A 24528-nucleotide genomic window follows, 5' to 3' on the forward strand; every position below is an offset into this window, starting at 1 on the left:
GTGGGGAGCCATGCTACGAATCGACAGCGTGCAGAGAGTGGGTCTGGTCAAGGCATCTAAAATGGCTGCCGTGCACAACAAAAGTGTGGCATTTCAAAAAAGGCAAGATGGCGCAGACAATGTTTTTCAACACTTCCTCATTTCCTTCGAATCGAACGTTAACAGACGTTGGTGCATATTGCCAAATTTAAGCGATATTTATCGCTAACGATGCTTAGCAACGAATATTTTTACCGCTAAGCATCGTCAGAAATTATCGAAGATAAACCTTGCTATTATCAAGGTTTATCGCAAATGCGATAAAAAACGGCCGCAATGCATGAATATCGCTAAAAAGTCAGCGATATTCATGCATTACCGAGCTAATGCTCTTAGCCATGTTATCCACCTCCCATTGGATAACATGGCTAAGAACTGCTCAGGGCAGGTGTTGGTAATAGGAGATAGATATCTTGCATGTTGTAATGCAAGTTATTGTGGTATATGGAACTCATACCATAATCTCTCAGGAAAGCAGAAACTGATCCTTTTGGGACCGCCTGAGAAGGCCTAGGGGGTGAGGGGTACTCTACTTTGCCCCCTTTTCACGTTCCGAACTATTTTATTTTACTCTCTTCTGTAATTACACAAAATGGCAGCGATAAGATGCATCAGAGACAGACAGTGAGAGAAAGGAGGCCGGAGATGAAGAAGAGATGTCAAATACACATTGGAGATAATATAGTGGAAGAAGGAAAGTAAATATGAGTAAACTTACCATGTAACATAAAAATGTTCCACTCTATACTATAAGTCTCATTTTATACTACAATCACTTCGCTACAACCTCATAAATTAAAAATAAAAATGAATAATGTCTCAAACAATTTTTGTATTTCTAAATATAAATTTATTCTTCTGAATTTTCAAAATTTGAAAGAACTAGTAACATGTCCTCATCAGGAATTTCCTCTTCAATCAACTCATCTGGAATCTCCTCATGAAAAGTCTGCAATGATGATTCTTGTAACTCTATGGTCTCCAAACATTCGATAAATTCGCCATCAAGAGATTGATCCAAAAAATCATTCAAGTCATCTCCTCCTTGTGAGAATACTTCATTATTGGTGCTGTCAATTTCAATAAATGTAGTGGATAATTCAAAAGAAATTGCCACGGTCTCTTCATTGTGAGCCATTTTATTTTGAAATTGCTTGCTGTAAATTGCAGAAAAAAATAATCACTTTCATTTATCGTTTTTAGTAATACATAATATAAAACTAACTTTATCAAGTATTTAGTATAACAGAAGGACTGTAAATAAATAACAGAAAACATTTTTCAAATTATCTTAAAGTGTACAACATAGTTCCCCTTACAAATTAACAACTCACCTTTTTAAAAGTAGGAGAAGTGTTAGTACTGTGTAAACCAAACACCAGAAATTGAGCACCAAAAATTCCTCACAAATGTACCTCAGACAGTAGTATCACAAAATGGCTGTGGTTTCCTCTCATTTTAGATATATACATAACCAATTAACTTTCATCACACACAAATACAAAACCAAAGTAACATTTTAATTGGTTCTAAATTTCAACACTTTCAAATGTGTTTTCCCCATGCAATTTTCCATAGGACATTTAGATACGTCTACAGCCTGAATGGCTGAATGGAATTACACCAAACTTGGCAAAATGGTACATCAAACCTAAGAGGTCAGGGAGGATCTACTATGCCCCCTTATGGTCATTTGCCCCTTCGCTTTGGCCTCCTCTTGTCTCTCGATCCTACCGAGAGACAAGATGGCGGCCGCTACGGACTGTTTGCAATGTTTACAGACGCCGGAGAACCAATCAGCTTCGCAAAGCTCCGTTACGCGAAAAGTACGCGAAGCGGAGCGCTGTTACAGATATATATCTTTTTTTGAACGTTAATTTCTCAAAATCCACTGGAGCACATATATTGAGACCTAGCAAAGGCACATCGGGCTACCAGTCCCTACAATTTTGCCAAGTTTCGTGCAAATCCATTCAGCCGTTCGATTATTATTATTTATTTATTTTTTTGCCCCGCGGGGCCCTTTTAAAACCTCCACATCAAACCTAGAGGGTCAGGGAGGATCTACTATGCCCCCTTATGGTCATTTGCCCCTTCGCTTTGGCCTCCTCTTGTCTCTCGATCCTACCGAGAGACAAGATGGCGGCCGCTACGGACTGTTTGGAATGTTTACAGACGCCGGAGAACCAATCAGCTTCGCTTCACAAAGCTCCGTAACGCGAAAAGTACGCGAACTGGAGCGCTGTCTGGTCCGCTGTTACAGATATATATCTTTTTTTGAACGTTAATTTCTCAAAATCCACTGGAGCACATATATTGAGACCTAGCAAAGGCACATCGGGCTACCAGTCCCTACAATTTTGCCAAGTTTCGTGCAAATCCATTCAGCCGTTCGATTATTATTATTTATTTATTTTTTTGCCCCGCTGGGCCCTTTTAAAACCTCCACATCAAACCTAGAGGGTCAGGGAGGATCTACTATGCCCCCTTATGGTCATTTGCCCCTTCGCTTTGGCCTCCTCTTGTCTCTCGATCCTACCGAGAGACAAGATGGCGGCCGCTACGGACTGTTTGGAATGTTTACAGACGCCGGAGAACCAATCAGCTTCGCTTCACAAAGCTCCGTAACGCGAAAAGTACGCGAACTGGAGCGCTGTCTGGTCCGCTGTTACAGATATATATCTTTTTTTGAACGTTAATTTCTCAAAATCCACTGGAGCACATATATTGAGACCTAGCAAAGGCACATCGGGCTACCAGTCCCTACAATTTTGCCAAGTTTCGTGCAAATCCATTCAGCCGTTCGGGCTAAAAGTGAGGCCAACCGCCCTATGGAAAACTCAATGTTAAAAACACGTTTTGGGACCCCCCTTTTTTCTCGGCCCCCCCTTGACGAAACCCCCCCAAATTTTCAGTGGCTGCTCAGAAACAAAATGTTCCATTTTCCTGAAAATTTCAGCCAATTCCGTCCACAAACGCCAAAGTTATTAGACATAGAATTTTCAAAAATCCCATAGAGAAAAAATCCTAACTATATATACCTACTGGCGACCGCCAGTAGGTAATATATATATATATATATATATATATATTTATTTATTTATTATGTATTTATTTACATATATATATATATTTTTTTTTTTTGTGTGGGGATGGGAGGGTGGGACTAGTAAAAACTAACCTCCCGCCACCCAGCTGCCGCCTTCGACCTCCCTCAGAGCGCACTGTGACATCGGACAGCGCGTCCGCCTGCCTCACTACTTACCTGCCTATCGCTGTCCTTGGGCTGGTCCATCTGGGCGAAAGACCCCAGGGGGAGACCGCTCGTGCTCTGCTCTCCCTGGGGCCCCCATCGCCCAAAATAACCAGACCCGGACACATGTTTATTAAATAGCAGAAAAGGCCACCTTTATTTTAGATCAGTTAACTCCAAACTCAGGCAATTGAGTTTATAATATCAACAATTTAGTAAAACGTGTCAAAACCTTTAATAATTTCCTGCGTATAAAATATTAGCATTTTCAGACCAAAACCCTCAGATATTATGTTATCACATTCTTTCCAAACCTTGTGTTTCCATTTCTCTTCATTTGTTACCTTTACTCCTTTTCACCTTTCTTTTTCCCCAAAATCCGAGGTGGGCAAGCCCGCTTCAGACTTACCCACCCCAATACCAGCGCCACCCAGGAAAACCGAAGAGTTTTCCTGGACCCCACCTATGTTATACTTCCAATTTTCAATCCCTTCCCGTGCACCACAAATTTACTAGCAGTTCCTTTGCTAAAAAATCTCGCAGCTCAAGCAAATAATATGCTAAACCCAAATATGTCAAGTGCACCCCATCATCCCTAAACAAGTGGCCTTCTCTGCTACCAATGTGCTCATGACAAATGTACTTTATATCCATTCCCGCCCAAAAAACCTTCATAGCCCTGTTCAATTTCCTACGAGCCTCGTCCATTGCGGAATGATCCCTAGCGTTCCTCCAGTGTTGTCTGTAGATGAATTTGGTCCACACAATGCAGGTGCCTAACCAATTGTCTTTTAAAACTGCCAAATCTAGTTGCATACGTTTTATTAATGTTAAGCCGGATAGGGATACCAAGTCATTTTCGCCAAGATGTATTGCTAACACCGGCGGCAAACCTCTGTCGTACCTCATCTTGACAAGAGTAGGGAATAGCTCGTCCCATCTCATACCACCTTTCCCGCGCCAATGCAGTTCATGTCCAGCGCTGGGAATGCCAAGGCTCCTTCCATAAATTTGCCGCTCAGCAAAGATGGCTGCCCATTTGACAAATGAGTGCCCGACAATCCAGATTTGTTTCTTTCCTGTTACGCCGCGAATATCACCTACATAGAAAAAACAATTAGCAAAATGAGCAAAAAAAAACCAAAACAGTAATTAAGACATCATTTGCGCACATATCGGGCACAGCAGCCAGATCTCCATCTCCCTATTTTTTTGATGGTCTCCCATCCTAAACCCAACCTTGCCGCCTCTGTGGCTGCTCCAATCCTAAATGAGTGCGTCCCGTATGCTGCAGGGTTTTCACCAATGATAAGCAAGACCGCCAACAAATGGGAGATTGATATGTGGGCACCAGACTTATGTACAAAAACATCACCTCCCTTAGAATACCTGCAAAACTGAAATTTCTCCCACTCTAAAACTGGGCAACAACTTATATAACCACTATTGCCTTCACAAACCACCCCCACTGAACGGAGACCCTCTTTACCCCTCACTCCTAACAATTCCGAAACTCGAAAAGCTCCAAAAAATAACAAAATCATGGAAAGTCTGAATGAAGCCACTTTGTGTGTATTGTAACAACAATCTGGTGGGGTAGATAAAATCTTTTGTAACAAGTGAAAAGTAATGGGAGCCCGAGGCTTGGAAATTATCTTCTTTACTTTACTCAAACCTTTCAGCATTCTTGTGACCAGAAAGCTATCCACTGGATCAATGCCCCAATGCAGGTGGCTATAAAACGAAATTCCAGCTAATTTACCTCTTATTGTGGTAGGCAATAAACTCTTGGTAGATAAAAACAAAATATAATCTAAAATACTGGGAACCAATACTTGTGTGTTACTGATCTGAAAATAATTCTTCGTAACTGCAGAAATCCGCCCATGCTTGTCTATAATTCCCCTTAGTAGTCTTGCCCAAAGAGTCCTCTATCAGTTGAGTAATTCTCAGTCCACTAGGGCCCAAATATTGTCTGGGATGGGGGTTTTTCTGGCCTCTGCCCCTGGCGCCAAAGCGCGAAAATGCTGACAATTGAAGCGAAAATGCTGACAATTGAAGCGAGACAAGGCATCAGCAATGCAGTTATTAACCCCAGGGATGCATTTTGCTTTAAAGACAATGTTCAATCTCAAACTGATCAGCATAAATTCCCTGAGCAGCCGCAAAACCCTCAAATCCCTAGCTTTTTGATGGTTGATTAAATTCACAACAGCCATATTATCTACATGAAAAAGGACCGACCTGTTCTGGAATTCTTATTTCCCATACCATCGGTGCAGCAATAAGGGGAAATAGTTCTAAAAAGGCAATACTCCCTTGTGACTTCCAGTTCTCAGGCCACTCCTCGGCACACCATCGTCCGTTCCAAAATATGCCAAAACCTTTGGAGCCCGCTGCATCCGAATACAGTTGTACTTGCCAATCTAATTGCTCCTCTATGAAATGCATTGGGACCCCATTAAACTCCTCCAAGAATGTCAACCAAACCTTCAAATCTTCTTTCACTGTTCTAGAAATGCGTACCCTATGATGAGGTAGCCAGGCACCTGACATAGCCATGCCAAGAGTTCTACAAAAGGTACGACCTGCTCTGATGACTCTACATGCAAAGTTCAGATAACCTAGTAACCGTGGTACCTGTCTCAGCTCCAGTTTTGCTTGTCCCAATGCATTTGTCACACACACCTTAATCTCCTGCAATTTGTCTTGTGGCAACTTTGCTATCGTGTCCACTGTGTCAATCTCAATGCCAAGAAAAGTTAACCTTGTAGTAGGACCTACCGTCTTTTTGGGCGCTAAAGGCACACCAAACTTCCCTGCCAATGACTGAAATTTATTCAATGCTACATGAAATGAAATGATGATGAAATGATTACGCTCTTGTATAGCGCACGACTACCCGTAGGCATCTCGGCGCTTGCTTAGGGAACCCGTCCTGGTATTCCCCTGTGAGATACCCCGGCAGGGTGTCCACAAGGTGAAAGCCAGGCATCCCGCCGCGAGGGGCCGTAGTGGAGATTAAGCAAGCTATTGCCCAGAGTCGCAGAGTGTGACCCCGTGAGTTGAGTAGGCACCGGAACGAGAATTATCAAGTCCGTGGAATTTTTGAGCCCGAGACCCGCTGAGGCAGGGAAACGAACCCTGGTCCACGGCTGATCTCAGCTTCCGGGTCTGCCGCCTCTAACCACTGAGCCACGCTTCTCCACATGACAGTCCTGTGTCCTCCCTCTGCCCATGAAAAGAAAATCGTCCAAATAGTGACATGCAGCGCCCTGCTGACAAGTCTGTGTGAACACCCAATTTAAAAAGGTGCTAAAAATCTCAAATAGCGCACATGAGGCCGCACAACCCATGGGAAGCATTTTTTCTACGTAGTAACATCCTTCGAAAAACATACCCAACAACTCAAAGTCTGACGGGTGTATCGGCAATAACCTAAATGCAGATTGAATATCGCATTTTGCTAACTCCGTGCCTTTCCCCAAATTGTGGACCATTTTCAGGGCCTCATCAACGGACGTGTATGAGACTGTTGTATCCATGGGAGAAATAAAATCATTAACTGATTGGCCCTCCGGCCATGACAGATGCTGTATCATTCTAAACTCACCAGCTGTCTTTTTAGGAATAACTCCCAATGGTGACACAATCAAGTTAGGCAAGGGACACGTCTCAAAAGGACCTGCTACTCTGCCTAGGGAAACTTCTTCAGCTAATTTCTTCCGTACAATTTCGGGAAATTCTTTTGATGACTTTAGGTTTTCGGCCCATCGCCGTATTCTAGGCCCCTGATAACTGATCTGAAAACCTTCAAGAAATCCCCAATACAATTTGTTTGCTGCATGCCAGTCCGGGTACATTTCTAACCATGCTAACATGGCTTCTAACTTAATTGGCGTAGCTGCCTTTTTGCACAATTGGGAATGGGGTCCCCCTTCCTCTCGCACCCAGCTTTGCTTCTGGCACCCTGTGTCCTCCCACCCCTGATGGCACTGCAACACATTGGGTAATAGGGTGGCGGCCTCCGAATTGGGAACATTCATGTCTAAAACGGCAGACTGGCCGGCTACAATAACCTCTGTTGAAATTCCAACATGCTCCAAACCCTGCCATTTGACCTCTCCCTGCATTACCCGCCCCTGGCAGAGCGGGACGCGGCAGAAAGGGCCGATAGACAACTGGTAGACCGCTAGCCGTATGTGTTGTCGCTGGCGGATTTGTTGATGACATTCATTGTAGCCGCAATTCTGCATATACATCCCCCCAAGGTTTCTCTGGACATATGCTCATTCTGGCTCGAAATTCTTCTTCATAATGAAGCCAGGAATAGCCCCCAACATGCATCTGCGCTTTGCGCACTACATCCATGTATTTAAAAAGTGAAACCGCTCTCTCGGGGTATTTTTCAGTGTATATGCTGGCAAAGATGAGAAATGCCGAAGTCCAATTCTCAATATTGCGGGGGACCCTGGGACGCCTCGCCAACACCCACTCCTCTTCCTTTGACCCTTCTTTGGCTTGCACGTCTCAACGCAGTAACCTAAAAACGTCTACATATTCATGATCCCAAATTCTTTGTTTAGTTTTTAATGATAAATGTGTGCCTAACGGCATCGCCAAACCCAAGTATGGAAGACGTTGCCTTGTGTTTACCTCAGTAACTGTCGCCTTTTGAAATAACTGATGCTTGTCCTGCTGTACTGCCTCTTCCATCCCTCCCCTTTTAACCATGGGTACTACTTCTACATTCGCAGGCAAATTACCTTTCTTCTTGGTCCCTGCCCTTACCTGTTCGTCTTGGTCCCCCAAACTTTCCCCCGCTCGCTTGCCTAACTTATGACAAGTAGAATCCGAGACATACCACCATTGTTGCCTACCTCTAGGAAGTTGTTCTGCTCTGTCTTGAAATTCTTGCATGACGTTCTGCTGCTTACGTCGTTGAATCTTCTCTGTAATTGGCAGGTCCCCTCTTGACTTCTGCAATGAGGGAGCACAAAAAGTTGCCCCCCTCCCTGACCCACACAAATCCCCCCCTTCACCTACCCACCCATCATCATCTTGCACATCCAACAATTCACCTTCTTCCAAATTATAGCTGCCCACAGCAAAATTAACATTTGAATCCCCACCACCAGACCGCTTAGTACTAGTGCTTGGGCATTCACCATCACCTATGCCTCCATCAAATTGAGACCAGTCTCTGACAGACCTCTGCTCAATAGGTCTGCCCGCTTGAAGGCAATCCGCACATGACCCGTCACTCGCTGCATTACTTTTGGCAACCGCAAAATATGCCGCTGGCCTCGTCTTCCCCGCTATATGGCCGTCATGTGTGTCTGCGATAAAAATATTCTTATTTGCACTCTTTCCGGATGAAAAATGAAGGGGAAGGGTCCTGCCTGCCCCTGTATCTAAAACTTGAAAAACATTCTCTTTATCACACACCTGTGTCTTGTCATGGGAAACCCACACCCACTGTCCTTCTTCTTCCCACATACCTGAGCTTGCTTATTTGACCGCTGTCCCGGAGGGGACCTGGCGCGAGGAAAAATATACTCAGTGTTATAACGGCTCAGCGGCTCCCTAAATACACAATCCTGTCCTTCAAAACTTTATGGCAATGATTGCCTGTGGGCCCTCACCTCTACTACATCAAATTCACTATCTGTTGCCTGGCAAATAAAATCGCCGTCCATCACATTCCCCAGTTCAGGCTCTATACTGGATGGCAAATTGCCAGCCTCACCTACACACCGGTTCTTAGCCACCACATTACTATTGACCTGTGACAGGACACCACCAGTTGCAGTTGCTAATGAAAACCTCTCTTTGTTTACTAAAGGCTCCTGCACCTCCTGTTCATCCTCGGAATCACTAGAATAAAGTACCAATGAAGGGGTCTGCTGTGATGTGGCAGATTTGGAAAAAACAAGGGCAACATTTCCGGGCATTCCTCCAGTATCTTGCAATGCTTGCTGTACTGCTTCTGACCGTGTATCTAAAACATGACCTGCACAGTCACTAACTCGCCCACCATGCTTACATACCCGCCTGCTATAGCCTTTGAGAGGTGCCTTGCGCAAACCAAAAGCGCTATCCCCCACAACCAAAGTGCCCCTACCTTCAACTGGAGCCAACCATTCCACAGACTCTTCCCTCATGGTAGTTCGGTCCATAGGCGCCCCCACTGGTGACAGAGAGTGAGCCTGCCTCTTCAGCACTGGGCCTGCTGTGCCCCTGGCGCCACATGCACTGGCAGGCCTTTTCTTCGCCAAACGCGAAGCTCCCCGCCCTCTAACTGCGCTTTTTGGTAAACACGCAGCCACAGCGCGCTGTACCCGGGTCGCCGCCTGCCTTCGCAGCCTGACCGGGGAATGCTGTGTCACCTTTCGGGCCTCGACCGACAATAAATCGGCCTGGCCCGCCTCCTGTATGACGCAGAGCGCTTCCAGCAGCTCCGCTTTTAGGGACATTCCTACACGCCAATAAAATTGCCCCCAATACAAAAGTAAACAACAGAAATTCTATCACCCTCAAAATGATGTCGCACTTGCAAAAACTAACCTCCCGCCACCCAGCTGCCGCCTTCGACCTCCCTCAGTGCGCACTGTGACGTCACACAGCGCGCACGCCTGCCTCACTACTTACCTGCCTATCGCTGTCCTTGGGCTGGTCCATCTGGGCGAAAGACCCCAGGAGGAGATCTGCTCCCGCTGGGGCCCCCATTAAGCGGAGTGACTCTGCCGTACTGCAACTCTTTTCGTGATTGAAAATGCGTGGTCCTTGTACCCACAATATGAATGTCTAACTGGTACTAATAAGGCTTGCATCTGTGTAGTGTTTGCCTGCCTGTTTTGATGGTTCAGGTGGTGTCAGGCACTTTACCCACAACCCCCCACATCCAAATCACCCCCCATCAAAGAGGACCACACTTCAAGGGACAGACTGGGAGTGGAGAGAAAGGGTAAAGTGCAAGTTGGGTGAGGTGGCTTGAGGTCACATCATGGACGTGGCGCTGAAGTGTGACTTGTCAAAGAGCTATGGAGCGCATTTAGAGGCAGAACCCTTCTGCTGAGATACTAATCAACCTTAGAAGAATATTTTTGAAGCCAAAGCATATTCCATTCACCAGAACATCACACACCACCCCACAAAAAGAAGCACAGTCTGGGTCAACATTCTTAAAGATCACAAATAGTGAATTCAATCAATCAATCAATCAATCAATCAATCAAAGCATTTATATAGCGCACTACTCACCCGGGGGGTCTCAAGGCGCTAGGGGGGGTCCGCTACTGCTCGAACAGCCAGGTCTTGAGCTGCTTCCTGAAGGCGAGGTGGTCCTGGGTCAGGCGGAGGTGGGTCGGGAGGGAGTTCCAGGTCTTGGCAGCGAGGTAGGAGAAGGACCTTCCCCCTGTGGTGGCTCTTCGGATGCGGGGGACTGTGGCGAGGGCGTGGCCGGTCGATCGAAGCTGGCGTTTGGGAGCGTAGAAGTTGAGGCGGTTGTTGAGGTATCCTGGGCCTTCGTTGTGTAGGGCTTTGTGTGCGTGGGTGAGGAGGCGGAAGGTGATTCTCTTGTTGACCGGGAGCCAGTGCAGGTCTTTCAGGTGTCTGGAGATGTGGTTGCGACGGGGGATGTCCAGGATGAGTCGGGCTGAGGCGTTCTGGATCCGCTGAAGTCTCTTCTGGAGTTTGGCGGTGGTTCCGGCATAGAGGGCGTTGCCGTAGTCCAGACGGCTGGTGACGAGGGCCTGGGTGACCGTCTTCCTTGTCTCGGTGGGGATCCACCGGAAGATCTTACGTAGCATACGCAGGATGTTGAAGCACGACGAGGAGACGGCGTTGACTTGTCCGGTCATGGAGAGGGAGGAGTCCAGGATGAAGCCCAGGTTGCGTGCGTGGTCTGTTGGTTTGGGTGTGTTGCCTAGGGCGGAGGGCCACCAGGAGTCGTCCCAGGCGGAGGGTGAAGATCCCAGGATGAGGACTTCCGTCTTGTCCGAGTTCAGTTTCAGGCGGCTGTTCTTCATCCATTCGGCTACTTCTTTCATCCCTTCGTGAAGGTTGGCTCTGGCGGTGGCGGGGTCGTTGGTGAGGGAGAGGATCAGCTGGGTGTCGTCGGCGTAGGAGATGATGTTGAGGTTGTGCTGGCGTGCGATGGCTGCGAGGGGGCTCATGTAGACGTTGAAGAGGGTTGGGCTGAGCGAGGAGCCTTGAGGGACGCCGCAGATGACTTCGGTGGCTTCTGATCTGAACGGGGGGAGGCGGACTCTCTGTGTCCTTCCGGCGAGGAAGGAGATGATCCACTCCAGTGCCTTCTCCTGGATTCCGACGTTGCTGAGGCGCTGCACTAGGGTGCGGTGGCAGACAGTGTCGTAGGCCGCAGAGAGGTCTAGGAGGATGAGGGCCGTTGTCGAGTAGGGCTCGGATGTCATCGGTCACTGCGATCAGGGCGGTCTCGGTGCTGTGGTTGGCCCAGAAGCCAGACTGCGAGGAGTCGAGGGATCCGTTCGTCTCGAGGAAGGCGGCCAGCTGCTTGTTGACGGTCTTCTCGATGACTTTAGCTGGAAACGGGAGCAGCGAGATGGGGCGGTAATTCTTGAGGTCGGTGGGGTCGGCTGATGGCTTCTTTAGTAGAGTGCTGAGTTCGGCGTGCTTCCAGCTCTCCGGGAAGGTGGCGGTGTCGAAGGAGGTGTTGATGATGTCCCGTAGGTGGGGTGCGATGACAGCGTCGGCCTTGTTGAAGACGTGGTGAGGGCAGGGGTCGGTCGGAGATCCGGAGTGGATGGAGTTCATCGTGCGGACGGTCTCTTCGGTGCTGATCGGGGTCCAGGCGTGGAGGGTGGTGGTGGGGGGCGGTGGTTCGATCGTGGCGTGCGTCGGTTGAGTGCAGAAGCTGTTGTGTATGTCCGCGATCTTGTTGTGGAAGTAGGAGGCGAGGGAGTTGCAGAGGTCTTGCGAAGGGGTGATGTCGTTGTTTCCGGCGTTGGGGTTAGAGAGCTCTTTAACGATGTTGAAGAGCTCCTTGCTATTGTGTGCGTTGTTGTCCAGTCGTTCCTTGAATGCGGTTTTCTTGGTGGCGTGGATCAGTTGGTGGTGTTTTCGGGTGGCGAGCTTGAGGGCAGTCATGTTGTCCGGTGTTGGGTCTCTGCGCCAGGTTTTCTCGAGTGCTCTGCAGTTCTTCTTGGAGCTCTTGAGTTCGTCGTTAAACCATGGGGCTTTCTTGCTGCCGGGTCGGCTCGGCGGGGCCTTCAGAGGGGCGAGGTCGTCTGCGCAGTCGCTGATCCATTTCGTGAGGTTGGTGGCCGCTTGGCTGGGGTTCGTTGTGCTGGTGGGAGGGTTCTTGCTCAGGGAAGTAGCGAGCTGGTCGGCAGTGATCTTGTTCCAGCTTCTGCGTGCAGCCTGTTGCTGGTAATGGTGGATCGTGGTCCTTCTGAAGCTGAAGTGGACGCAGCTGTGGTCCGTCCAGTGGAGTCCGGTGGCGTGGCTGAAGGCGATGTCCTTGCTGGATGAGAAGACCGGGTCGAGTGTGTGTCCGGCGTCGTGGGTGGGGGTGGTCACCAGTTGCTTGAGTCTGAGGTTGGCGAGGTTGTCCAGCAGGGTGGTGGTGTTGCGGTCGTTGTTGTTCTCCAGGTGGAAGTTGAGGTCCCCGAGGAGGATGTAGTCAGCGGAGGAGAGGGCGTGCGGGCTGACGAAGTCGGCGATGTCCTCGCTGAATTGTGTGTGTGGTCCCGGGGGTCTGTAGATTAGGGTGCCTCTGAGGGTGGTCTTGGGGTCGGTGTGAATCTGGAAGTGCAGGTGCTCGGCGGGTGTGAGGGTGTCGTCGGTGTTGGTCGTGATGCGGATGGTGTTCCTGTGGATGATGGCGATGCCTCCTCCAGTCTGGTTGATGCGGTCCCTCCGGATGATCTTGTAGCCGTCTGGGATGGCGATGGCGATGGCGATGTCGGGCGCTGAGGAGGCGTTCATCCAGGTTTCAGTGAGGAAAGCGACGTCTGGGGCTGTGGTGTCGAGCAGGTTCCAGAGCTCAACGGCGTGTCTGTGGACGGAGCGGGTGTTGAGCAGGATGCACTTGAGGTGGTTGCTGCAGGGGTTCGGCTTGGTCGGTGCTGGTGTGGTGCAGGTCCGAGTGCAGGTGAACTTGCAGGAGTGGCAGCAGAAGGGTCCGTGGGTGCGTCTCGGGGTGGCTCGATAGCAGCCCGGGATTCGACCGGCGTTGAGTGCGTTGAGTTCGGTGGCGTCGTAGGTCCGTCGGGTCGGCTTCCGTCGGTGGAGGCCAGGGGTCCTGGCACTGGGTGCGGGCCAGGCGCGGATGGGCGCAGACGGGCTTACCTTTGGCGCACCTTCGGCGCTCATTCGGTGCTCCCGCTGCGCGCGTCCGCTGCGCGGTCGCTCAGGGGGCGTCATAAGAAGGGAGCCGGGAGGGAGGGTTCGCTGGGAGGCGGGAGCGTGTGAGCCAATCGGCTTAGGAGGGCGGGCCGCAGGCAGGTAGCGGCGGGAAAGTCTGTGCGGGCTTGGCAGGCGGCCCTGCGGCGGCTGGGGCGCCGGGAACGGCGAGCAGGCAGCAGGAGGCTCAGGGCAGGAGAAGCGAGGAGCGTGGGGGCGACCATGCCGAAGGCGCAGTGGTCGCTCCTGAGGTGGAATCAAGGTCCCCTTAAGAAGGGAGCCGGGAGGGAGGGTTCTCTGGGAGGCAGGAGCGTGTGAGCCAATCGGCTCGCGGGGGGGCGGGGCCGCAGGCAGGTAGCGGTGGGAAAGTCTGTGTGGGCTTGGCGGGCGGCCCTGCGGCAGCTGGCGCGCCGGGAACGGCATGCAGGCAGCAGGAGGCTCAGGCGCAGGCAGCAGGAGGCTCAGGGCAGGAGAAGCGAGGAGCGTGGGGGCGAAATCCATCACCAAAATGAGACCCTCTTTGCATCTCTCAGAACCCATCAACATCACCATCCTTAAAAATATTGTCCTCTCTGTGGCACCTTATTGGACATACCTGGTTTTTGTCTCATTTGCCCAATGAATGGTCCCGAAAATAGACCAAATCCCATCACCAACAAAATCAGATGCTGACAGAAATAAACAATTTTTCGGGCTGTGTTGAATCTCCCCATCTTAGCAAAATTGTTAGAAAGCTGTGTTAAAACATACACATTTAACTTGAATAACAACCATATGGACGAGTGTCAGTCATGTTTCTGAGCAGAATGCCACACTGAGTCAGCCACCCTCCATCTAGTGGATGATGCACATTCATATAGTAGGCAATGGTAACTCTGCTTCTTAAACAGGGGAAAGGAGTTGGCCTAACAGCTGGGGCGTGTTAGACCTGTCTGCTTCTGGGAAGACTCTAACCATCATGATTTATTTTTGTCCCCCTTAGCCTCCCAGAGTTTCTATTTTTATTTTTACATATGTCCATCAGGGAATTTTTTAATGCTGTCAGGGGGCTAGGTGTTCCTTGGCGATGACGCCATTTTTCCCTCATAACCTGTGAGGCCTAGTCAGCCCCCCTTGAAAATCTAGGGATCTCCAGAAACCTAAGATGGTGTCCACCAACTGCCATAACGGACACTACTGGAGGACAGGTCCATAGGATAACATTAGGGAACTTTCTAGAATTGACTAGAGACTTCTGCAGGTCTCAGGCCACCCTATATAAGGCCAGTGACCAGCAGCCATTTTGGGCTGATCCAAGTGTGGAGGAGTGAGGCAGTGGTGAGAGGAGGTGGACGCACTGGGAGCAGCTAGTTTGTCTTTGAGGCAGACAGTCACTACAGAGAGACGTTCCCCCTTCAACCTCTGACCAATCCCTCCCCAAACATCAACTGCTGAGAATCAGAATAAGCTACGTGTGAAGGAAGACCCTTCTAAGACTGAGCCCCAACGAATCCTGACAGGTCGCTCTGAGTAGAGGGTTTCCCTAATTGCCAATGCCCAGCGCTGCACCTACCAGCGTGGGGGAACAGCTGTGAGCCCCGTGACGTGGCTGGAGTTCCTTGTCGTGCCCTGGTGAAGTCGTGGGTCTGTGGAGCCATAAACCTCCTGAGGAGCGAGGGCGCTGCTGGAGAACATCCTTCCCCTGGAGCCGGTGAGGGAAGTGACTGAGGGAGAGCAGCGGCGCTGCTCCGATCGTCTGCGGGACCCCGGGGGCACCGGCCGCGTCAATATCACCCCAAGGCTTGGAGAGTGCAGAGGCGCTTCCGCGCATGCCCGGAGCACGTCCGCTCCTGAAGGCAAGAGGGGTAGCGTAACCGAGCAGGTCCAGGCGAGTAGCGTCCTTCCTGTGAGCGGCCGCCGGAGGAGGCGGGAGAAGAGCGAGCGCTTCCGCGCATGCCCGGTGAGGAAGTGTTTGGCCTGAGGAGAGGCGCCGAGGGAGCGTCTCCGGATCGTCGAGTGGACCGCCGCGCAGAGGGCGTTGCTTGAGGACATCCTTCCCGGTGAGGAGCAGAAAGGAGGCCAAAGCGTGGCTTCGTCTTTACCCTCCCCGCTCGAGTGTCACGGAAAGAAGCTGACGCGAGCAGGAAGGGGGGAATTGTGATCATCGTCATTCCACCGCCCCAGCCCCGAGCAAGCAGCTGGCTCGGCGGGAGGAAGAGACAGTGAGATCTTGAAACCAGAGGGAGCCTTAAGGCAGCGGTGACGCGTGGGGACTGGGACAACATCGTCCCCACGCTAAAGTAAGGAGCAGGGAATAGGGGCCCCTGGGAAGTTCTGAGAACTGGGGGTAACTTTGCTCTGATTAATAATCTCAGCTGTGGAAAGGAGGAATAAGAGCATATTACAGAATTTAAAGTCAATTAAGGCTGTGGTCTAGTTTTATATATCAGGGTATTTTCAGAATTGAATGCAGAGTGGTGATGCTGGAGACTGATGCAATGTCTTATTGAAAATAGCTACTGAAACAGGCTAATATCACTGCAAGTGGCACACTGAATCTCTAATGTGAATTTACCCTTCTGTAACCAGTGATTAAAGGAGTAGACTGGTAGAGTTAACTATAAGCAATTTCCAAATGCAATGTACCTTTGATTCTTATTTACTGACTAGGAAAAGTATTAGATGTCACTTGAGAGCTATGAGAAAAGTGTAAATTATTTGTGTACTGCTTATATTTAAAACAAGAACCAGAAAGTATATTATTTTTATAAAAGGTACTGGTATTTTCCTAAGTTTGGTGTTGTGTCTTTTATTTTAGTGGTTCATCACTGAGTTACTGTGAGTGGGTCTTGTAAGCACTTAACCAACGCCTTGAGTTTAGCTGTAACCACTACTGTGCCAGGCTACCATATGTAGGCTTGGGTAATCTAGGTCCAACAGGGCGGCAGTCAATCTCGAATCCGGGGAACTGGGTTAGAGTCCATAGCACAAGCTCCCATAGAGAAATGGGAGATTGTGTTCATCACTGCACCGCATGGCAGGCACCAAAAGGTGCCTGCCACACAGTGCAGGGCATGGTGCCTGCCACACGATGCAGGGATCGACAGGGGGAGCACAGCCCCCAACCGGAGGCCGCAAGGAGAAGGGTGCCCTACTGGGGACCCCCAAACTCATGTTTTTGACAGGCTTTCCATGTCTGAAAGCCTGACATTGACAGCCTGTTGGAAACTGAGTATTGTAATCACAACAGCAGAACCGCCGTCCATTGGGATTATGGGCCTGCCTCTGACTGGCCGAACTGCTCCTTGAGCCCTTCGGAATCCAGCCAGAGTGACCGGGCGGTTTTAATTCCAACCGCATAGACTGTAATTACGCGGTAGGAAGTGAAACCGATGATGAGTGTCGGAAAGCCTCCGACCTGAGGTGCTTTTGTGTACTATGCAGATCACAGACCTGAGTGTGAGTGGATTATGAGTAGTGCTATAAAAAATGAAATGTAGACGTAAAATAGGAAAGGTGCACCACTCGGTATTGGGATCAATAGTATTCAAGAAATCAATAAGTCTTGTGATGTTTGAAGTCGTGAGTAATCCTTTATTTAAAAAAAATGCCAGCCAAGGCGTTTCGTTTATGGGAATTAACTTCTTCAGGGCTGCAAGTTGTAACAAAAACACATAAGACTGTGCACTAATATGCATTTACAGGTGTGTAATACAAATTTGTTGTGACACAGCTGTGAATACGGAAATTAATGGTTGCGTGGAAGGGGGGAGATTGGAAGGGGGGCAAGTTGTAGATAACTGCAACTCATGTAACAGGTTTTTGTGAAAGAGAGAGAGGGGGGGTTGAAGGGTACAGGTATAGTAGTGAAAAAATGTACTGTGACCGTATTACGATGCATAAGTATTTCATAGAGGACATCCGGGGTTTGTACAAGTTTACCAAACAAACAATGTGCACCGTGGTGCTCCAAATGTCAACAATTTTAATAACATTTCATGCTTCCCCAAAATCAAGGATAAACTATAAAGAGTAAGCACAGTGACTAAGGGAGGACCGGTGTCCAAAGTAAAGTGATTCTGTTAGACGGGGTCCGTGCACTGTGGTCAGCCAATCTCACCATGGAGGAATAATGGTGCACGCCCACCCATTACAGAAAAGTACTGGGTCTCTCCTAGTTCGAGCATGCTGCCCTTAATAGTGTCAAGTTGAAGCCTACTATAAAAACACTGTGTTTTGTCGTGTGTTACAGCATGAATACCCGTAACCTAACAGATACAGTCCTATGTTGGCGACAGAATAGGGCCACCCACCGTAGCTGAATATAAATGGAGACATAATGTTGACAAGAACATATAAATGGCAAGCAAGTACATGTACGTACCAAGAGTCCACGTTCCCTGGTAACATTGCTGACTACTAGCCTCATTTTGGAAATTGCTTTATTTTTAACTGCTGTTCCGCGCTGATTGCTAGCGCTTTATTTTTAAAATTTGCACTGTTGTATTTTACTGTGTATTTTACTTAACTTTGCCTCTTTTTTCGTTACCTGAGGCGGAAGCCGGGTAACATCTTGCTCTCAGTCTTTACCTCCCCCTGCCCTGCGCAGTTTTCTTTTTCTGCCTCACTGCCCTGGTGACGCTGCGCAGGAGTTTACACAGAGGATCCCCATCCCTACGGCCGATTAGGTGCCGCATGGGTCTCTGGGACTGGTAGGAAGAGTGTGTTGGGAGCGGACATCTTGGGGGGAGCCAGGCACGCTGGACGGCGGACTAGTGTGGCGGTTCTCTCGGCCGGCTCTCGGCTGAGACGTCATAAATTTAGAGGCCCTTACACCGCGCAGTGGACGCGCCTAAGGAGCGCCAAAGGAAAGCCCGTCTGCACCCGTCAGCGTCCCGGAGGTGGACGGGTGTGGCCGGGCAGGGCCCGGATACTCGCTCCAAGTGTGCTGGCACTATGTTATTTTATACGGCAGCCAAGCTCTCCTCTCTCAGGAAAAAGGTGAGCAATTGCTGCACGTTTTTTCCTGGGCGGCATAAAGGCAAGAGGCGCTGTCCCGGTTGCGGTTGGCTACCGGGCAACGTCTTTGCCTCTGCCACTATTGCACCTCCCATCAAGCGCTCATGTCTGCTTTTGAATACGAGATCTCTGAGCAAACATGCTCTAGACATTTATGAGCTCCTGGTCGTTGAGGAGCCGATCTGTCTATTCGTTACTGAGACGTGGCTGGGTGAATTTTCTAACCCAGACATAGCTGCTGCAATTCCCCCTAATTATGTCATTTTAGGCAGGATAGGGTTAAGGGCAGCGGTGGGGGTGTTGCGATGGTGGTGAACAGGTGCGTCACGTGCTCCATCATTCCAACTGATGAAATTTTAGGCTGTGAATCCCTGGGCTTCTCCATATCTGTGTCATCGCACAAATCTTGTACAGGACTACTGATTTATAGGCCACCGGGACCCACAGGCTCCTTTCACGAAGAACTGTATGCCGTGGCGTCGACACTTTACCTAAAAGCGGAGCACTGTATGATATTGGGGGATTTCAACATCCACATGGATATTGGGACTGATGCTGATACCATTAAGATCTGCGATATCACCTCCCCCCTAGGACTCTCTCCCTACCTGTCCGTACCCACCCATAACAAGGGCCACACGCTTGATCAAGTGTTCTCCACCACTCACATTGATATCTGCGCCCCTTCACCAGTGCTATGGTCAGACCACTTTTTAGTCAACTTCCACATTCTGTGCGCTAATAAACCAGCGTGTAATATCCCCAGCCGGCCTTGTCAAGCCCCACATGCCTACCATCGTGTCACTCCAGAGATGTTAGCTCAGGCCTGTTTACTTCATCCGTCCCCGTTGTCTGGCACTTTAGAGAAGGATCTTGACTCTCTGCAGGCGTGGTTTACGGAAAGGCTAGACGAACTTGCTCCTGTGACTTCTTCCCGCAAGCCCGCCAGTCGATCCTCTGCTCCCTGGTTTTCCGAAGCTTTGGCCTTAAAGCGGCGGCAATGTAAGATCGCGGAAAGATCCTGGCGTCGCCATTATGACATCACGGCAAAGTTGGCGTATAGGGCTTCTATTAAATCCTACCACAAGGACATCCTGTTAGAGAAGAAAGTATATTTCTCTAGAAGAATCGAGGATGCTTCCAACACCAGCAAAGAGATTTTCTCTATTGTGAGGGAATTTACCTCTCCTAAAATGAGTACGCCGGTGTGTGCGCACTCAGAATTCTGGGTGACCTCTTTAGCTAAATTCTTCACCAATAAAATTAAGACCATTCAGGACTCCTTCCTGCCATCCGGGGTAGTGGCAGACCCCGGTATTAGCATCCTTTCTGGTTCTTCTCCGGGTATGGAGCCCACTCTTTCAGAATTTCCCCTGCTTTCCGTTGCAACATCTTTGGATCTCCTCACCAAATTAAAATCTGGGTCCCCTCTGGATCCCTGCCCAGCCAAATTTTTGGCTAGAATGACGGAAGTGATCAATCCCCTTATTAACCCCGTGCTGAATCTTTCTCTCAGCACTGGTGTGGTTCCTCTAGATTGGAAGCAGGCCCTGATCATTCCGCTTCTGAAAACCCCCAATTTAGATCCGGAGGTCCATGCTAATTATAGGCCTATTTCCCTTCTGCCAGCCTTCGCTAAAGTTGTGGAGAAGCACGTACATACCTCCCTTTCCAGCTTCCTTGAGAACAACAACCTCCTGCACAGCACTCAATCCGGCTTCCGTACCAACTTGAGCACCGAGACCGTATTGCTGGAAGTAACAGAAGCAATCAAAGAGGTACTAGATGCAGGAGGTAAGGCAATGCTGGTAATGCTTGATCTATCGGCGGCCTTTGATACCATCCCCCTCGTGGGTATCCTTACAAGACTTAGTGAGATCGGTCTGCGGGGGACGGTGTTCAGATGGTTTAAATCTTTCCTAGCAGGTCGGTGTCAAACGGTCTGGGCCCCCCCTTCTCTGCTGTGGTGCCGCCACTTGAGGTGGGAGTCCCTCAGGGCTCTATTTTGAGCCCAACTCTTTTTAATATCTTCATGACCCCTCTGGCGGCACTGGTGGAGTCATTTGGGGCCCAGATCGTGTCTTACGCCGACGACACTCAGCTCCTTTTCACTTGTGAAAAGGGGTCTGATTTTGATGGGGAGAACATTAGATGCTGCCTGGGGGCCGTGTTTAAGTGGTTCCAGCAAAACTGCCTCAAGTGCAACTCGGATAAATCCGAGGTGCTCTTTTTTGGCTGTGGGTCGGATCCTAGCTGGCGTTCCTGGTGGCCTGGGGATATGTTTCCACCGTCGGGTGCATCCACGACGGCCAAGAACCTTGGAGTAACGATCGATAATGATCTACCAATGAAGTCCCAGATTCTTGGCCTAGCAGGGAAATGTTTTGGCCTTCTTAAGATGCTTTAAAAATTCCTCCCTCTGCTCTCGCTGGCACACAGGAAAATTACGGTGCAGGCTCTTTTTGGGTCGCGCCTGGATTATGCCAATAGCCTGTACCTTGGACTGCCAGAATATCTTCTCCAACGCCAGCAAATAGTCCAGAACTCGGCTGCGCGCACCATTTTTGGCCTACACCGGAGAACCAGAGTTTCTGATCTCTTGCAGACTCTTCATTGGCTGCCCATTCGAAAACGTATTGTTTTCAAGGCACTTACTTTGGCTTTCAAAGCTCTTCATAATTCCGGCGCCAAATACATTCAAAAGCGGCTGGCTTTCTATCAGCCCTCTAGATCCCTGAGGTCAGAGTCGCTGGCCCTGGCGTCGGTTCCGGTCATAAGAAGAGTACGGATTGGCGGTCGGTCTTTTAAGCGCCTGGCTCCTCAGTTGTGGAACACCCTGCCTGTCACCCTTCGCAGGAACGCTAACTTGTTGGCTTTTAGGAAGGATTTAGAATCCTGGCTGTTTGTTCTGTAGCGCCCGCCCCCCCCCCTGTCCGTGTTAGGTCTGAAGCGCCGGGACACTCCTCGGAGTAGCTGAGCACTATATAAAACACCCCCTAACATAACATAACATAACATAACATAACAGGAAACGGATGTATTGGGTTGGTAGTCCGGGCTGCAACGGCCTCCTTAGTAAGGGCCGCTGTGCACCGTATCTGTTGAAAACAAGGATGCAAAATGAGCATAAGCACTGTCTGGCCAGGCGGGATGTAAAGGTGGTAGTGCGGGCTAGATGTGCAATGTGTCGCCCAGCGGGTGTCCTGGTATGGGTGGTAAAATGAAAGAGTCCTGTAAGGCTACCAGCGCACAAGACCACTGAAACATGAAGGGGCATGTGTGCCTATGTTGGGGTGGTGCGCAGGTTGTGATGAGATTAAAAAACAAGGGGAGCATGGCCCGTGGCGTGTTGGGAATGGGCTGCGGAGTAGTGTGAGAAGGCCCATGTTCACCGGCTTGGTCGACCATCAGGAGTACCGACGGAGAGAGCGGTGCTTCTTCCACCTGAGCCGCAGCCAAGTGAGGCAAAGCTATGAACTCCTGATAAATGGTGGTTGAGAATTTTGCCACACAGGAGAAGGAACCGTGCACCTAGGATTTCAGGTGAAATGGTTGATTGATTTTACTATATTTTTTATATGTTTCTGACACATATGGTTGATTCAATGTGTTGGAATCTGTACTTCATGGAATTGTGGGCATGTTGCTAGGTAGTTAGAATGTTATGATGTGAATAGCAGACAATACAGAGAGAGCTGTGGAAGGAGCTGGAGGTCTCTTCACTTCTGACCAATAAAGACTTACTTCAACTAAACAACCTGGATTGAAGATATCTTCTTTACACAATGCTGTTGGCTCATATCTGCTCCTTCTGGTTCCATCTTTTTGGCACTCAACTTAGATTCTGGCACTATGCCAATATACTTGCCTGTTGCTTATTGTGGTGCCTTTATTCGAACATCAGACTATCTATAAGTCTGTTTCTGAGCTATTTTCGCCATTATCTTTTATTTCAATGTTTGTTTACTACCACGTGTCAGATTTTTGTATTTATACCTATTTACATACTGTTACCAATTGTTTATTTTGCCACTGTCATCTTTCATGTTCGTATTTTACTGTCATGCTTTTGCAATTTTTAAATAGTATATTGTGCACTATTCTTCTATTTCTCTTGTTTGGGCGTGTTCCCCCATTTAAGCCCCTCCCAATGTTGTGTATATATACCTTCATTTTTTTCTGAGTGTTTGTATGTGAACAAGCTCCCCTGCGGAGCGATACGCGTCAGTCTGTAATAAACGTTTTTCCTGCATACTCACTTGAGTTGGATCGTTTTTGAGCCTTTCTGGCCGTTTGATGTGGCGTCCTGAGGTCTGCACCCTGCCGTAGCCTGTCGTCCATTGACGGGTTGGGATTTTGTCTTCATATATATATATAGTCTTTGTACACCAGTATAGACCACCAGGCAGGTTTGTTGGCTGTAAAATTCTTTTTGGACCAAAGAACGTGCGAATTCTATCAGCACAATAAGGCTCTAATTAACCTGATGAGTTGGTGTCTCAACAACAATTTCTTTCTATTTGGAAAGGAGTTGTTTAAACAACTAAGGGGCGTGGCCATGGGAGCCTGCTTCTCCCCCAGCTATGCGTGCTTGCATGTTGGCTGGTGGGAGGAGCAGGTCCTCAAGAGGGACTATTCTTCCATTTTTAAAGAAAACATCAAACACTACTATAGGTATATCGATGATATTTTCATCGTGTGGCAAGGCAGTAAAGAGAAAGCATTGGAATTCATTCAAAACATCAATATAAATAATTTGAATCTCCACTTTACCCACCACATAGACAGTTCCAGCTTGGAATTTTTGGATGTCAAGCTATATATAGTTGATGGAAGAGTGGAAAGTACCCTGTTCAGAAAATCCACTGCTGGTAATGTCACGCTCCATGCCTTGAGTGCCCATCCCAGGCACCTGATTGCGAGCATCCCTTATGGGGAGCTACTACGTCTGAAAAGGATATGTAGCACGGAGGTTGAATTCAACACTTGTGCTGCAGAATCCATGCGACGCATGAAGGCAAGAGGCTATTCTGATAAGATCTTGACAACAGCTTTGGCTAAAACGTCTTTAAGATCTAGAGCCAGTCTACTTCCAGCCCCTATAGAGGAAGAGCCTGTCCCGCATGATTCATCTGATTTACCAGCAATCTCCGGGTCAGTTGAAATTGATCAATGTCCTAGACTAATCACAGCTTACAGTGAAAATGAACGTAAAATTAGATCTATCATCAATAAGAATTGGGCAATAGTACTAACTGACCCCGTTCTTAGGATGAATTTGCCATCTAGCCCCACTATAACATTCAGCAGAGCAAGAAACATGGGAGCTGTGTTAGATCCCACAAGTCCCGAAGTAAGAAGTAAACCCAATTGGTTGAAACCCAAAGATGGTTTCTATAAATGCTCCACATGTCGTGCGTGCAAGTTTGGGGTAAACACAACAGAATACCATACTCCATTCAGTCCTATACCACACAAGATATTGGGAAACTATAACTGTAAAACTGAATTTGCAGTTTACGTTCTCACTTGTACCTGTGGACTTAATTACATCGGTAGCACCAAGCTGCAGGTACATGAGAGAATCCTTCAGCATTTACGTGCCATTCTGCATAGTGATCCCAATTACCCAGTGGCACGCCACTTTAAACAAGTACATGGAAACAACTTATCTTGTCTAAAATATTATGTGGTATCTTCCGTCCCTAAACCACGCAGAGGAGGGAATAGAGAGGCTTTGCTTAGGAGACTAGAAACAATATGTATTCTTAACTTCGACAGCAAATGCCCAAATGGACTGAATAACACCGAAGATATGTATACGTGCTTGTAATTTATGTATTCTGACTGTT

The sequence above is a fragment of the Lissotriton helveticus genome, chromosome 5_1 (genome assembly GCF_964261635.1).
Source record: "Lissotriton helveticus chromosome 5_1, aLisHel1.1, whole genome shotgun sequence".
Lineage (NCBI taxonomy): Eukaryota > Metazoa > Chordata > Amphibia > Caudata > Salamandridae > Lissotriton > Lissotriton helveticus.